This window comes from Castor canadensis, chromosome X (assembly GCF_047511655.1).
Source record: "Castor canadensis chromosome X, mCasCan1.hap1v2, whole genome shotgun sequence".
Lineage (NCBI taxonomy): Eukaryota > Metazoa > Chordata > Mammalia > Rodentia > Castoridae > Castor > Castor canadensis.
The window spans coordinates 49374086-49387768 of NC_133405.1; the positions used below are offsets into that span (position 1 = coordinate 49374086).

At 34.0% G+C, this 13683-nt stretch overlaps 1 protein-coding gene across 1 annotated transcript in view; it reads right to left on the reverse strand.

Annotated features, from left to right (window-relative positions):
- The window catches only part of Il1rapl2 (interleukin 1 receptor accessory protein like 2), a 1059626-nt gene that overhangs the window by 993324 nt on the left and 52619 nt on the right, over nucleotides 1–13683 (reverse strand). The gene's annotated exons all lie outside the window — the stretch shown is intronic.

Below are 13683 nucleotides of genomic sequence, written 5' to 3' on the forward strand. Positions count from 1 at the left end.
ATTTAGTTATGTGTAATCGCTATCTTACTTCTCCACAAAGAAGTGATGTCAAATACATGTCATTCATCTCAAGGGATTAATGAAAACCTCTTAAAACCATGTGTTTCTTGTCTGGAGCCATTTAGAGAATGCACAGTTAAATACAGCACTCCTAACTCACACCTGCAGAAAGAAGCAGGACCTGACTCTTCTTAGCCTGGGAGAAGGTCACTGAATGTCAAAGCATTTTCTTTTAGAGGAGAGAAGTCCTGATGCAATCCTCACAAAACATTGTGATGGCTTTAAATAAATACATGGATACAAAAATAGGGCAAGAATTAGAATATGAAAAAAATAAACTACATATTCAGTATTTCCCTGATAGACTTAGGGTTGTCATGCATATTTTAAGAAATCTCTGGGTGTCAGCTTTCCCTAGGGACAAAACTACAGTAGGCATTAAGGGTGTACTTTTGCAGAGCACGTATTTCGTTTAGGGCAAATTACACCTGTAGAAGTCAGCAGAGCCACAAGGGATGCACTTTAGCCTGACATGCCTACATGAGTTGGGTTGTGATAGAAACTCACCCTAGCAGAAATAACAGGCATTCAAAGCTCTCTCCACTCTAACAAATACAATGCCCTTTCATTCCAAACAACAGAATAGGAAGGAGCCCATTCACTGTATTTCTTGGCTGTTCTCTCAGATGGCATAAATAAACCACAACATCAAAATTAATAGAAGGTACAATTATTCTTCTCTCACATTCTCTAACCTTTTGAACAGTAACAAATCCAATGTGATACCAAGCTTGCTAATTTATGTATTTGGATGATGACATAGAACTGGACAGGATCATCACATGGAATTGTTTTCAGAATTCATCTTTTAAATTCATTACCAATTTTAATTGTGGTAATTATCCACACATTTCTATTTAGAGAGAATTAGTGTCATAAAGGACTTTAATAATTCAATCATATCAGATATTATTGAGGCTATATAATAATCAAAGTAATATCCAACTTGGTTGTTAATTCACATTCTTTTCTCTGCCATTATTTGTTACCTAACTGAATGGAGTAGGCAGGAAGAACTTTTCACTTTTGCTCTACTGCTGATACATTCTCTTTCAATCCCCCTCCCAAGCACATGCACACACACACACACGCACGTGCACACACACACACACATACTCTTCTAAGGTTCCTTGAATCTAAGGAACATACTCATCATTGCCAACCTGACAATTTTAGTGAGCAGTGAGATATTTCTCATTTTAAATTGGAAAAATTCCTTCACAATATATAGTTATTAAATGTACAATAAGAGAGGAATGCCAATGTACTGAGGTTGGCAAAATGACAGTCATGGGCAATTTGTTAACATTTTTAGAAATTTAAATAAAAATTTCATCCAACACTTCCACTTCTAGAAATATATCCTAAAAAACACTTGTTCTTCTAGAGCACTAAGATCTATGTAATAAGATGCTTCTTGCAGCATTGGTTTAGAATAGCAAAACCTAAGGACAAAAGTCTAATCTCCATAAATAGAGCAGAGATTCACTTTTAACGTCAACACAATGGAATACTGCAGTATTTAAAAGTATGAGCAAGATATATATATATATATATATATATATATATATATATAGTGAAGGATTAGACGTTATAGGTATCATATGAAGCAACAAATCAAGATGGAGAATAGTATGGGCCATATGATTCCCAGTTTGAAAAATACATATTTAGGTTATTTATACCATTTATATATACATATATATATTATATATAATACATATATAATCTTTAAGACTTTCTATTAATTTTTGGGATAGGAATGTGATAGAGAATTTATTTCTATTTATATATTATTTGAACTCTTACTAAGCCTGACACACTATTCTAATAAGAAAACTAATAAAAACAATCTAAAACCCTGATTTCCAAGATATAGCTAAAATGAAAGAAAAAGAAACAATTAGTAAATAGTTTTTTATTACATTTTGGTGTGGAACTAGTAGAAACAAAACTACATACACTGATTTGTACAAAAAAGGAAGTATCAGAAACTAAAGAAATTTATTACAAACATGGTAATGCATGAAGCCACGTGGAAGTGGTTGATCGAAGAATGAGACTTCTTTTCTCTGTAATTGTAAATTTCAGATGATGTAAATGCTTATGCATTGGAAGAAGAAATTTAATCAAAAAGGACAGAAAGCAAATTGTGCAGAAACAGACATAAATTATTAATAATGTAACTTTAGGAAAAAACTACTTCCAGCAATGTTTACGCACACCACTCTGACAATATAGCTTTAGAGAGATGAATTCTAAGGACAAAAAGAAATGAAAATACCTTTTACTTTATTTAATAAGTTTGTTGTTGGTAGTAATTTTGGTATAGTCATTCTGCAACTATTTTGTATAACTTACAGATAAAACGAATAAGTGTATTTATATTAATGAAAATGAAGTGTCCCATTGTATGTAAAAGGAGATAAAAATAAGGAATGGACAAGGGTAGGAAAGAATCCTCTGGTATTGGTCTTGAACTGAAAGCCCAGAGTGGTGACTGTTATACCTGTATTTGTAGCTACTCAAGAAGTGGAGCTCAAGAATATCATGGTTCTTAGCCAGCTGGGGCAAAAAGTTAGTGAGATCCCTTCTTAACAAACAATTCAGGTGTGGTTCACATGTGTAGTTCCAGCTATCAAACAATTCAGGTGTGGTTCACATGTGTAGTTCCAGCTATCAAACAATTCAGGTGTGGTTCACATGTGTAGTTCCAGCTATTCAGGAGGCATAGGTAGAAGGATCTTGAACTGAGGTCACCTAGCAAAAAGTTCCTACCTGAAAAAATAACTCAAGTAAAAAGTGCAGGGGGCATGACTCAAGTAATACAGTGCTTGCCTAGCAATCATTAATCCCTAAATTAATAAATAATCTGAATGAAATCACAATTAGAAATGGTTTCTGAATACCATTTCCCACTGAAAGGAATCACTACTGAGGTATGCCCAGAACATTTTCCTTCTTAGAGTAAGAAATGAAGTACTCAAAGGATGATGGGGTATCAAAAGGTAACAGGAAAATTTCTACTTCAGGCTATGATGAAAAAACTAAAGTAGACCATCCATCCTAAGTGTAGCAAGCAAAAACAAGTGGACAGATCTATGAAGTAACTGCATAAGGCTGTGATCTAAAAAATAAAGGGGGAAATCATGAAGTAAGCCCTACTATCAACTCAGTTTTCCACCTAGGAATAAGTCTCCAATTATGGCCTCGTGAGTTAGAGTCCTAACAGAGACCAGTGATCCTATTGACCCAAAGCTATAGAGATCAAAATCGAAGGCAGCTAAAAGAGCTGGGACTTACAGTAAAAAGAAGAGGCTTCACAGAAGAAATCTCATGAAACCTGTATGGAAACTCTCTAAGAGTTCTTGACTAGGACTGAACTTAAAACGCTCAGGGCAAAACAACCAAACTATCACATCAAGGAGTGAGACTGCAGGATTAATAATGAAACAGTGACAGTGAAGGACAGGCAGTACTAGCAATGCCTCAGTATCACCTGGACATCATTTCTCCAGTTTTAGTTGGACGTCCAGGTGAAATGTCCTGCCTTAGAAGAAAGAAATACCTCATAGAATAAAGCCTATGCTAGACCATCTGTTAAAAAACCTATTTTATTTATTTATTTTTATTATTCATATGTGCATACAATGCTTGGGTCATTTCTCCCCCCTGCCCCCACCCCCTCCCTTACCACCAACTCAATCCCCTCCCTCTCCCCCCCACCCCCTCAATACCCAGCAGAAACTATTTTGCCCTTATCTCTAATTTTGTTGAAGAGAGTATAAGCAATAATAGGAAGGAACAAGGGTTTTTGCTGGTTGAGATAAGGATAGCTATACAGGGCATTGACTCACATTAATTTCCTGTGCATGTGTGTTACCTTCTAGGTTAATTTTTTTTGATCTAACCTTTTCTCTAGTTCCTGGTCCCCTTCTCCTATTGGCCTCAGTTGCTTTTAAGGTAGCTGCTTAGTTTCTCTGCGTTAAGGGCAACAAATGCTAGCTAATTTTTTAGGTATCTTACCTATCCTCATATCTCCCTTGTGTGCTCTCGTAAAAAGCCTATTTAGATACAGGAGACGAAAGGTAACAGGTTGAGCCTCACCAAGTGATAGGTGATTGGGCCAAATTTGGGTTTTCCACAGATTTATTTCAACAAAGTTTGAAACCAAGCTCCAGAAATTGAAGATCAGTAACTGAACCGCTGCTATAACAAACAGCAATACCCTTTAGAGAAACATAATGAAATCTAGTGTCTCTGTACTGTGTATTATCAATGAATTCTAGTACACAATCACTTGATATGGATAAAAATCGACCCACATCAAGGAAAAAAGCCATCAAAATAAACAAACCGGGAGATTGGAATTTGGCTCACACATTGGAATTTGGCAGACAAGGTCTTTAGGGCAGCTACAATAAATAGTGTTTGACAGTATAAAGGAAAATATGGCCATGATGAGTAAATGAGTGATTAGATAATAAATATCAACAGAGAAATACAAAGTTATAAAACATGTGAATGGAAATTCAAAAAGTGAAAAGAATAGTAACTGAAATGAAATAGTCAGTGGATTGGATTATAAGATGGCCAAAAAAGTATTCAACGATCTTGAAGACAGATCAATAAAGATTTTGCTGGTGGTTCAACACCTATAATCCTAGCTACTTGGCAGGCTAAGAATGGGAGGATCACAGTTCAGGGCCAGCCTGAGCAAAAAGTTTGCAAGACTCCATTTCAATCAGTAGCTGGGCACAGTGCTATGCTTCTGTAATCCCAAGATATGCAGGCTGAAATCAGGAGGATCTCAGTTCCAAGCCAGTGATACCCCATCTCAACAGAAAAAAAGCTTGGTGTGATGGTGCATATCCGCCATTCCAGCTACAGCAGAAAGTGTAAAATATAGGAGAATCGCAATCCAGGCCAGCTTGGGCAAAAAGCAAGACCTTATCTCTAAAATAACCACAGCAAAAAAGGGCTGAAGGCCTGGTTCCAGTGTGCAAAGCCCTGAGTTCAAACCCCAATATAGGCCAAAAAACCAATGTAACAGCATCTTTAAATAATAAAATTGCCAACCTAGCATCCTACATCCAAGGCAAGTAGCCCTTCAAATTTAGAGAAACAAATAAAATAAAGACATTTTCACATAAACAAAAACAGAAACCCTTATCTCCAGCATACATGTGCTTTGAGAAATAGCAAAAGTTATTCTATAAAGTAAGAAAAAGGTATACCAAAAGTAAATTCAAATTATCAGGAAGGAAATAGAGCACAAATAATGGCAAATATAGAGGGAGATATCAAAACTCTATTTTATGCTTCTATTAATTACTTGGAAAACCAAAATTGCTTAAAGCAAAAAACAACAATCTAAGGTAGTTTCATAATATATGTAGAAGATACGACATTGAAATCATAAAGGATAAAGGGTTACCTAAACAGAATTACACAATGTAACTTATGACATTGATAGAACTAAGAAGTAAAAGTGTGAGTGTGGAATGTAAATTATGATAATGAGTATGAGGAATATAAGGCATTAAGTGATAAGCAGGGAAGCAAAGTGGCAAATATAACAGTTCAGGTGTGATGTGTGCAGTGATACAATGTTGACTCTGGATAAACTTTGTAAAGTTAAGGATGCATGTAGTCAGCACTAGAGCAGGAGTGTGCAAAATTTTTTCTATAAAGGGCCAGGCAGTAAATACTTTATGCTTTGTAGGCCAGGGAGTATTTGTGGCAACTACTCATCTCTATCATTATAGCACAAAAGGAACCACTGATAATAAGCCAGCAAATATGTGCAACTGTTTTCCAATAAAATTTACTTACAAAACAAGAAAGGGGTTAGATTTGGCCTATAGGCCATACTTTGTTACTCCTTCCCTTTTATGCCTCCACTAAACATAATAAAAAGAATTATAGCTACAAAGCTAACAGAGACATAAAGGAGAATACTAGAGATTATTTAGTTGCCCAAAATAAATCAGAAATGGGAAAATAATGACAAGAAAAATGAGAAGAGACAAATGGAAAATTTATAGCAATGTAGTACACTTACATTCAAATATATCAAGAATTACGGTAAACAGACTAAATACTTTATCTAAAAGAAAGAAGATTATCAGACTAGATAAAAAGCAAAACACAATAATATGTAGTCTACAAAAGCTGCACTTTAAATTTAAAACTATCAGTAGGTTGAGGGTAAAAGGATAGAAAATGATATACTATAACAACAGTAAGCATAAGTCAGCAAGCACAGATATCTAAGCATACAAAAAGTAAATTTCAAAACATCGTATTGCAGGAAATAAAGAAGGTAACTGAGAAGACAAAACAATTCTAAATGTATATAACTACAAGATCTTCAAAATTTATGAGGCCAAAATGACAAATGTAAAGGGAAATTAGACAACTCCACAATTGTAATTGAATGTATTAATAACCCACTCTCACTAATTGATTAAACAAGTATCAAAAAACTGCTCAGAGCATAGAAAATACAAAAACATTGTCAAACACATTTACTTGATTGATATTTACTGAATACTATACAGCATAATTCACATGTGCATATGAAATGTTCATCAGTAGGAGTAATATACTGGGAAATAAAACAAATCTCAAATTTCAAAGGGATGAAATTGTACAATAAAATTTCTCTGGCATACATGCAATGGAATTACATTACAAATATAAAAATAATGTGCAAATAATGTACCACACATTTCAAAAAGCTAGAAGAAAGGATATTAGAAATTTTAACCATAAAGAAATAGCAATGCTTGAGAAGTCTAATATGTTTAACTTGATCTAAACATTACACAAGGCATATGTATATCAAAACATTATAGTACCCCATTAATATGTGCAGTTTTTATATTTTATGTATGAGTTGATATTAATTCAATGTTTTACAATATCTATAAAATCCTTAAATATTTGAAAATTAAATAGCATACTTTCATATAACTAGTTCAAAGAAGAAATCACAAGGAAAATTAGAAAATATTTTGAATTACATAATAATGAAAACACAATCTTTCAAAATTTCTGGTACACTGACCAGGTGGCACTCAAAGAGTAACATATAGTTTTTTGTTTATTTGTTCTTGGTACAACTGGGGTTTGAACACAAGGCTTTGTGCTCGCTATGCAGGTACTCTAGAGCTACACTGACAACCCTTGAGAAATGTATAGTTTTAAATGCCTTTATTAATTATGAAGAAAGGTTTAAAATCCATGATCTAAGTTCCCCCCCAAAAGAGCAAGTTAAACCCATAGTAAGTAGAAAGAAATAATAAAGAACAGAACAGAGACAAATAAAAATGTAACAGGGAAAATTGAGTCAAAATCTGTTCTTGAAAAGATTAATAAACTTGGTAAGTCCTTAAAGAAGAGCAATCAAGAGAAAAAAAAGAAGAAAATCAATATCATGAATGAAAAAGGGGACATTGCAGATCTAACAGATGCTAAAAATATTAAATGAACATTATACTGTGCCAATAAATTTTAAGTTAGATCAAATAGATAAATCCCTTACATAGACACAAATTACTAAATTGGATTCAAGAAAGAAGAGAAAAATCTATGTGGCCCTGTATCTATTAAATAAATGGGAACATTAATTTTGAGTCCAGATGATTTCAGTGGTCAATGCTATTGGTTATTTGAAGAAGAAATGCCATTTAAGAAAACAGAAGTGGAACAGTTCCTAAGTTATCTTAGGAAGCCAACATAATCCTGACTCCAAACTGCAGGAAAGCATTACCAAAAAATATTCATGAATACAGATGCAAGAATCCTCAACAAAACAATCAAATAATAACAAAATAAATCTTGCATATATAAATATATATACAAGACAAATAATACATCATGACCAAGTAGGCTTTGCTTCATTAAGGTAGGGGTTACTTAACATTTGAAATATATTCTATGCAATTTACTATATGAAACAATAAAAGAGTACATTATTTGATCATTAAATAGGTGCAAAAAAGCATTTAACAAAATTCAGTACTAATGCTTAGTAAAAACTCAGCTAACAACTGGTGGGTGAATGCAGATGAAGAATATATGGTTGGTCATTGTATAATTTTTATAACTTTTCTATATACTTGAAATATTTCAAAATAAAACTCTAGGAAAAAATTAAAGGAAACCAATTGCTATCTATCTTCCTTCAGTAAAATTTCCAAGTCAAATTCTGGTTTACCTCATGAGAATCATTTTAGATTTCTTTCTCCCTTGCCTGGCTACCCTTTGCAGTCAACCCTGTAGATTACTGTAAAAGTCATCATTTATCACTATTCTACCGAGAAATAAGATCTACTACTAATCTATATCACTCTAACCAAGATTCAGAAGCCTCTATCATTTAGTTTGGCTGCCTACCTCCCTCAACTGCTTGCCACTTAACTGATACACACTTCTCCCTAAGCACATATGCCACACTCACCACCATCTCTACCTATTCACTTACACTGTGTCCTTTAACTGGACTGTCCTCCTCCATCATTCCAGCCCACTCTGGTTCTACCTGGCTGTCAAGGCTTGCCTCAAGTTCCTCATCTTTTGTAGAATATCCATTATTGATCCTGCCCTTCTCTGACTCCCTAGCTTTGGGGGCCTGTGCTTTGCAAGTTTAATACTGAATTAAATTTTCTCAAGTTATTCTCTAGGTGTTTCATATGTGAAGACTTCCCAGTAAGATTATTTCATTCCAGTTAACTATATCTCTTATTTTTTATCATACATTTAAGCACCTTTATAGAAAAAAATACACTTGACTTTAAATGTGAAACTTTACTCCATATTCTATTTCAATTTTGATTAGTGTAAATGCACATTTTTAATATAATTTCATTTTGCTTTTTTGCTTAATAATATTTTATATTCACATTTCTGTGCATGGATATAGTCTAAGGACTGGTCATTTTGATAGCTATATAATGTTCTACTTTATTACCATAATTTGTTTAGTCATTCATTTATCTCCATGAGACAGTAGTTTTGACTGAGAGAGCTTTTTTTTATTTCTAAATTTATTTTATTTTATTATTCTTATGTGCATACAAGGCTTGGGTCATTTCTCCCCCCTGCCCCCACCCCCTCCCTTACCGCCCACTCTAGAGTTTTGATTTATTTTCCTTCTTCCCCAACCCACAGGACTAGTGTAATGCTGCATGTATAGCAAGAATTTAATAAGCTATGCCTATGGCCATATAAAACCCAATCACTAAGAACTCTAAAACTATTTTCCTTTCTTTGTCTTCATTTAGTAAGCTTTTCATTCAGCTAGATTCATTATTACAAGCTTTTTCTGACTAACACAGCTCATCTCTGGCTACTCCCTACTTACTCTAGACTTTGTCTTATACTCCAAACTTTGTCTTACAGCATTTATAGTGATATAGCCAATCCTTCCAGCACCACATTCTCTTCCTTCAAAGATCCAGTTTCCTGCAATCACCCTAATTAAAGAGATAAAAGTACCCAAGTACCAAGTCTCAGATTGTCTCTTTCAATTAACAGTTTACAGGAAGGAATTTTACTCCTTGGTCTTAGCTCATTAGAATAAACTTAGAAAATGAAATTTCAATAACATCTTGTTGATCTTCTAACTTCTAGTCATCTCATGCCCACAACTAAATAACACAGTATGAATATCTTCAGACCAAAATGATGTCTAATCAGCATTTTAAAACAATGGGGCACAGTGGCTCATGCCTGTAGTTCCAGCTACTTGGGAGGTAGATATTGGGAAGATTGCAGCTGAGGCCAGCCCTGGAGAAAAGTTAGTAAGACCCTGTAACAACCAATAAGCTAGGCATGGTGGCACATGCCTGACATCCAAGCTACAGGGGAGTTGTAAATACAATGATTACAGTTCAGACCAGTGCATGCAAAAATGGAATACTCTGTTGAAAAAAAATAAAATAAAATAAACTGGAGGGGCTCAAGTGCTAGAGGGTTTTTCTAGCAAGGATGAGACCCTGCCTCCAGGATCTCAACACAGGATATTTAATAGTTTTTAAAATAATAGAATGATATATTGCATAAGAGAAGCTGTTTTGTTTACACTTGGAAATGGTTTAAAAGATTCTTTGTAGCTTGCTCCAGAAATGTTGGTTCATATAACCTCTATTTCTGCATTTATGGTTTTCCTGTTATCTAACTGGAAATTCTGAAGGCAATACATTTGTAGTGAGAATAAACCTCTGCCTACTCATCAACAATCAGAAAACTCTATTATTCTACAAACCTGTAAGCCAAAGCCTCAAAGCCATTCTCTCATTATATGGAATCAGATGCTTCTATGTAAGTCCATCCAAAATATATAAGTATTCAGTGTGTGCCAACAGATCTTTGCATCCTCTTTACCACTAAGAACAACATTTTTCTAGATGATTCAATATTTCACTAGCTTTACAATTTTCCTCCGAATAGCAGATCACAGAGAAGTTGTTTGCTATGGTCATCCTACAAGTGAAGTGACTGCAAGATGACCCAATTTTGGTCCAAAATTAACATTACCTCCCATAAAACCGATGCCTTATCCTCTGATAAGGAGATCCACGCTGGGAGAGCTAAGGAACAACAAATGCAAAACAGAGCTCCCATTATTGTAGTAATTGTTGCAAAAATCAGAAAATCCTAAGGGTGCCCCAAATAATAAAGTTCATATATATCCTGGGGACATCATTTTTTAGCTAAAGATCAGCTAAATAGAATATCTTGAGTGACCTCTTTTTGAGGGAGAACAATTTCTCCCACACATATAATTTTAAATTATTTTAGGTATATGTACCTTTTACTGGAAAAAGAAATAGGCATTTCTACCACTGACCTTTGTCAAGGCATTAGCCAATATCCTGCCATAAAGGATAAAACCTTTATGTAAAGTAAATCTATTTTAAATAGAGTAGACTTTCTAAATGACCTTATATATATAGCCCTAAATTTAGAGAATGAAAATAATAATAGCGATCATGAGTAGTCTGTAAAGAAGACAACAAATTCACATTTGACCAATCAGCAACTGTTATTAAAACTAGAAGTTATGTATTTTGGCTGTTCTCATGAAACCACCTTAGATGTAATCTCAGATCCATCTTTGCTGTTTGCTGAGCCAGAATAGAGGGTCGGGCTTATCCAGCATCAATCAGTGTTACTAGAAATATAGCCTATATTGTCATTTTTTAAAATTGTATACCATCCCAAATCAGGAGGTTTTGCTTCAATATGTGCCCAGAGTAGTTTTTTAAATGAACTTGTGGGACTGGGGATGTAGCTCAGTAGAAGAGAATTTGCCTACCATGTAGAGGCCTTGTGTTCAATCTCTAACAGTGAAAAAAAAAACTTTTATCTGTTATTAAGCTTTCTTCCTTATTTGATAAATGCAGCAGAAGAAAGTTTTGTCCCTTGATCCTCTGTCTGGTACAAAAGGGAGACCCTTGGCATCAGAATTTGTAGGGATCTCAGTGAAAGGGATCCCTATCCACAATGAAGTGTGCAGAAATTATAACTGGTTTTCCATCTGGTACTAAGCAATTATAAATGCTAGTTCACAAAGGACACAATCATTCTTCATTTTTCGACTTGGGGGAAGGGAAATGAGAAAAATAGAAGCACTGAGTTTCATTAGTGACTTCACAAAAAAGCAACCATGTGTATTTGAATCCAGATCTCAAAGGCCAAAAGACCTCACAAACTACATGAAACAAAACTTTGTACTACAGATTTGCAAGAGTATTTAAAAATACTCTTCAAGAAATAAAGCAACTCAAATAGGACTGTTATAATTAAAGTACAAATAAGTTTATTTTCCATGTAAGAAATAATATTAACAGAAGTATAGGGGTAGAATGTAAGATTATGATGGGGGTGGCTAAACAGAAGGGAAGACTGAAAAGACCTGCTCCAAAGGACCCCCATTTTTTATCACCTATGGGTAACTTAGGATGTCTTATTCATCACACACCTAATTTTACTGTATTATAAAATTAAATAACAAATATACAAACAAAAAAAACACACTGACAAGTACAAACCAATATCATCCTATTAGTCTTTTCTGCCTAATCTATATACACCATAATCAGAAGCAGTTTTAAGAGGTAAAGACAAATTGTGCATTCAAACCATTCCCACTGCCCAGACCTATAAGAAAAGTTTTGTTTCAATATCACAATTGCTATTGTCCTGGAGGAAAAGTCAAAGGGATGGAGTGACAGGAGACTAAAACCATTGAGACACTTCAACTTTAAGTGGAATATCTTTTTGTAAAATGTTTCTTCCGTAAAGCAAGCTATACTTGGACACATTAAGAAAACAAAGCTAAGATCCCCTAGTAAGTCATCAATAGCCTCACACTTAACAAGTAAAATAAAGAAGCACAACATTTAAAAAGTACATTTGTGAATATTACCAATGATAACCTTCTTTCTCTGTGTGAATTAATTTTTTAATAGTCTCTCTTCACAGATAATAAGCAAAGCAAGATATAAGACAGAATATATAAGTAGCACCTATTTTTGCTTGCTGGTTTTTTTAGTTTGGATTTTACTTGAATTAATCTACCATAATATTGATGGCTTTTTAAAATCCTTAACTCATTTTTTATTTCAGATCCTGATACATATATTATGACATAACCACATGAGGAAAACAGAATGTAGTCCAACAGGTTACATTTGCTGGTAAGTAATCTCTCCAAGTGTTTTATTTTAGCAACAATCAACCTGAACCAAGATCAAAAGTGAAAATGTGACTTGAAGAGTCAAGTTGGAGAGATGGTAGGTAAAAGCTTACACACAAATAAAGATGAAAGAGAGTCACAATTATACTAACGTGATTTAAATACCTGAGTATGTAAAAGGAAAAAAAGCCAATATAATGCCCTACTTTCATTCCAGAATCCGTTGGACTTCAGTGTTATTTTTCTATTTTATAGCCTGTTATCTGTTTTTGTAAAAAGTTCATTAATATACTATCAACTGAACACCACTATTTATCAGCTATTTCAACTAGCAAGTATTTATACCTGTGAATGTAAGCATTAACAAACTCCAAGCCACACCCAGAATTTATTGCTGTGAAAAGTAAGCATGTGCTTTGTTGCCTATATATCAGACTTAATGAGAGGTAAGGTATATACAGTTAATTCTCAGAAATAATTGCGAAGAAGCCAGCAGAAATACCCTGCATAATCTTTTGTTTCCATATAGTAATATATTGCTCAATATTTTAGAGAATGATTATAAACAGAAAAACAATTCTTAAAATCTCATGCATGGTTTGTAATTACAGCTAACTATGTAGTCAAAACGGAAAGACATATATCTCCAAGTATTATTAATAATGATTAAACTTTGAATGGGACATCTACTGGCTACAGCTAATCTCTTAGTACAATCAAGGTTGCCTGCCAGACTATCATGTTCTATGAAAAGATATTTCTCTCAAGAGATTTCTCTTCAGGCAATTGGCTAATAGTTTTGAAGTTAGAGGGTTTAAACCAATATCGGTCATTTCATACAAATATGACAAATTCAAGCTCACTGGTATCTGTCAAAAGCTTTCATTTCAACTGTAATGCTACATACTCAATTA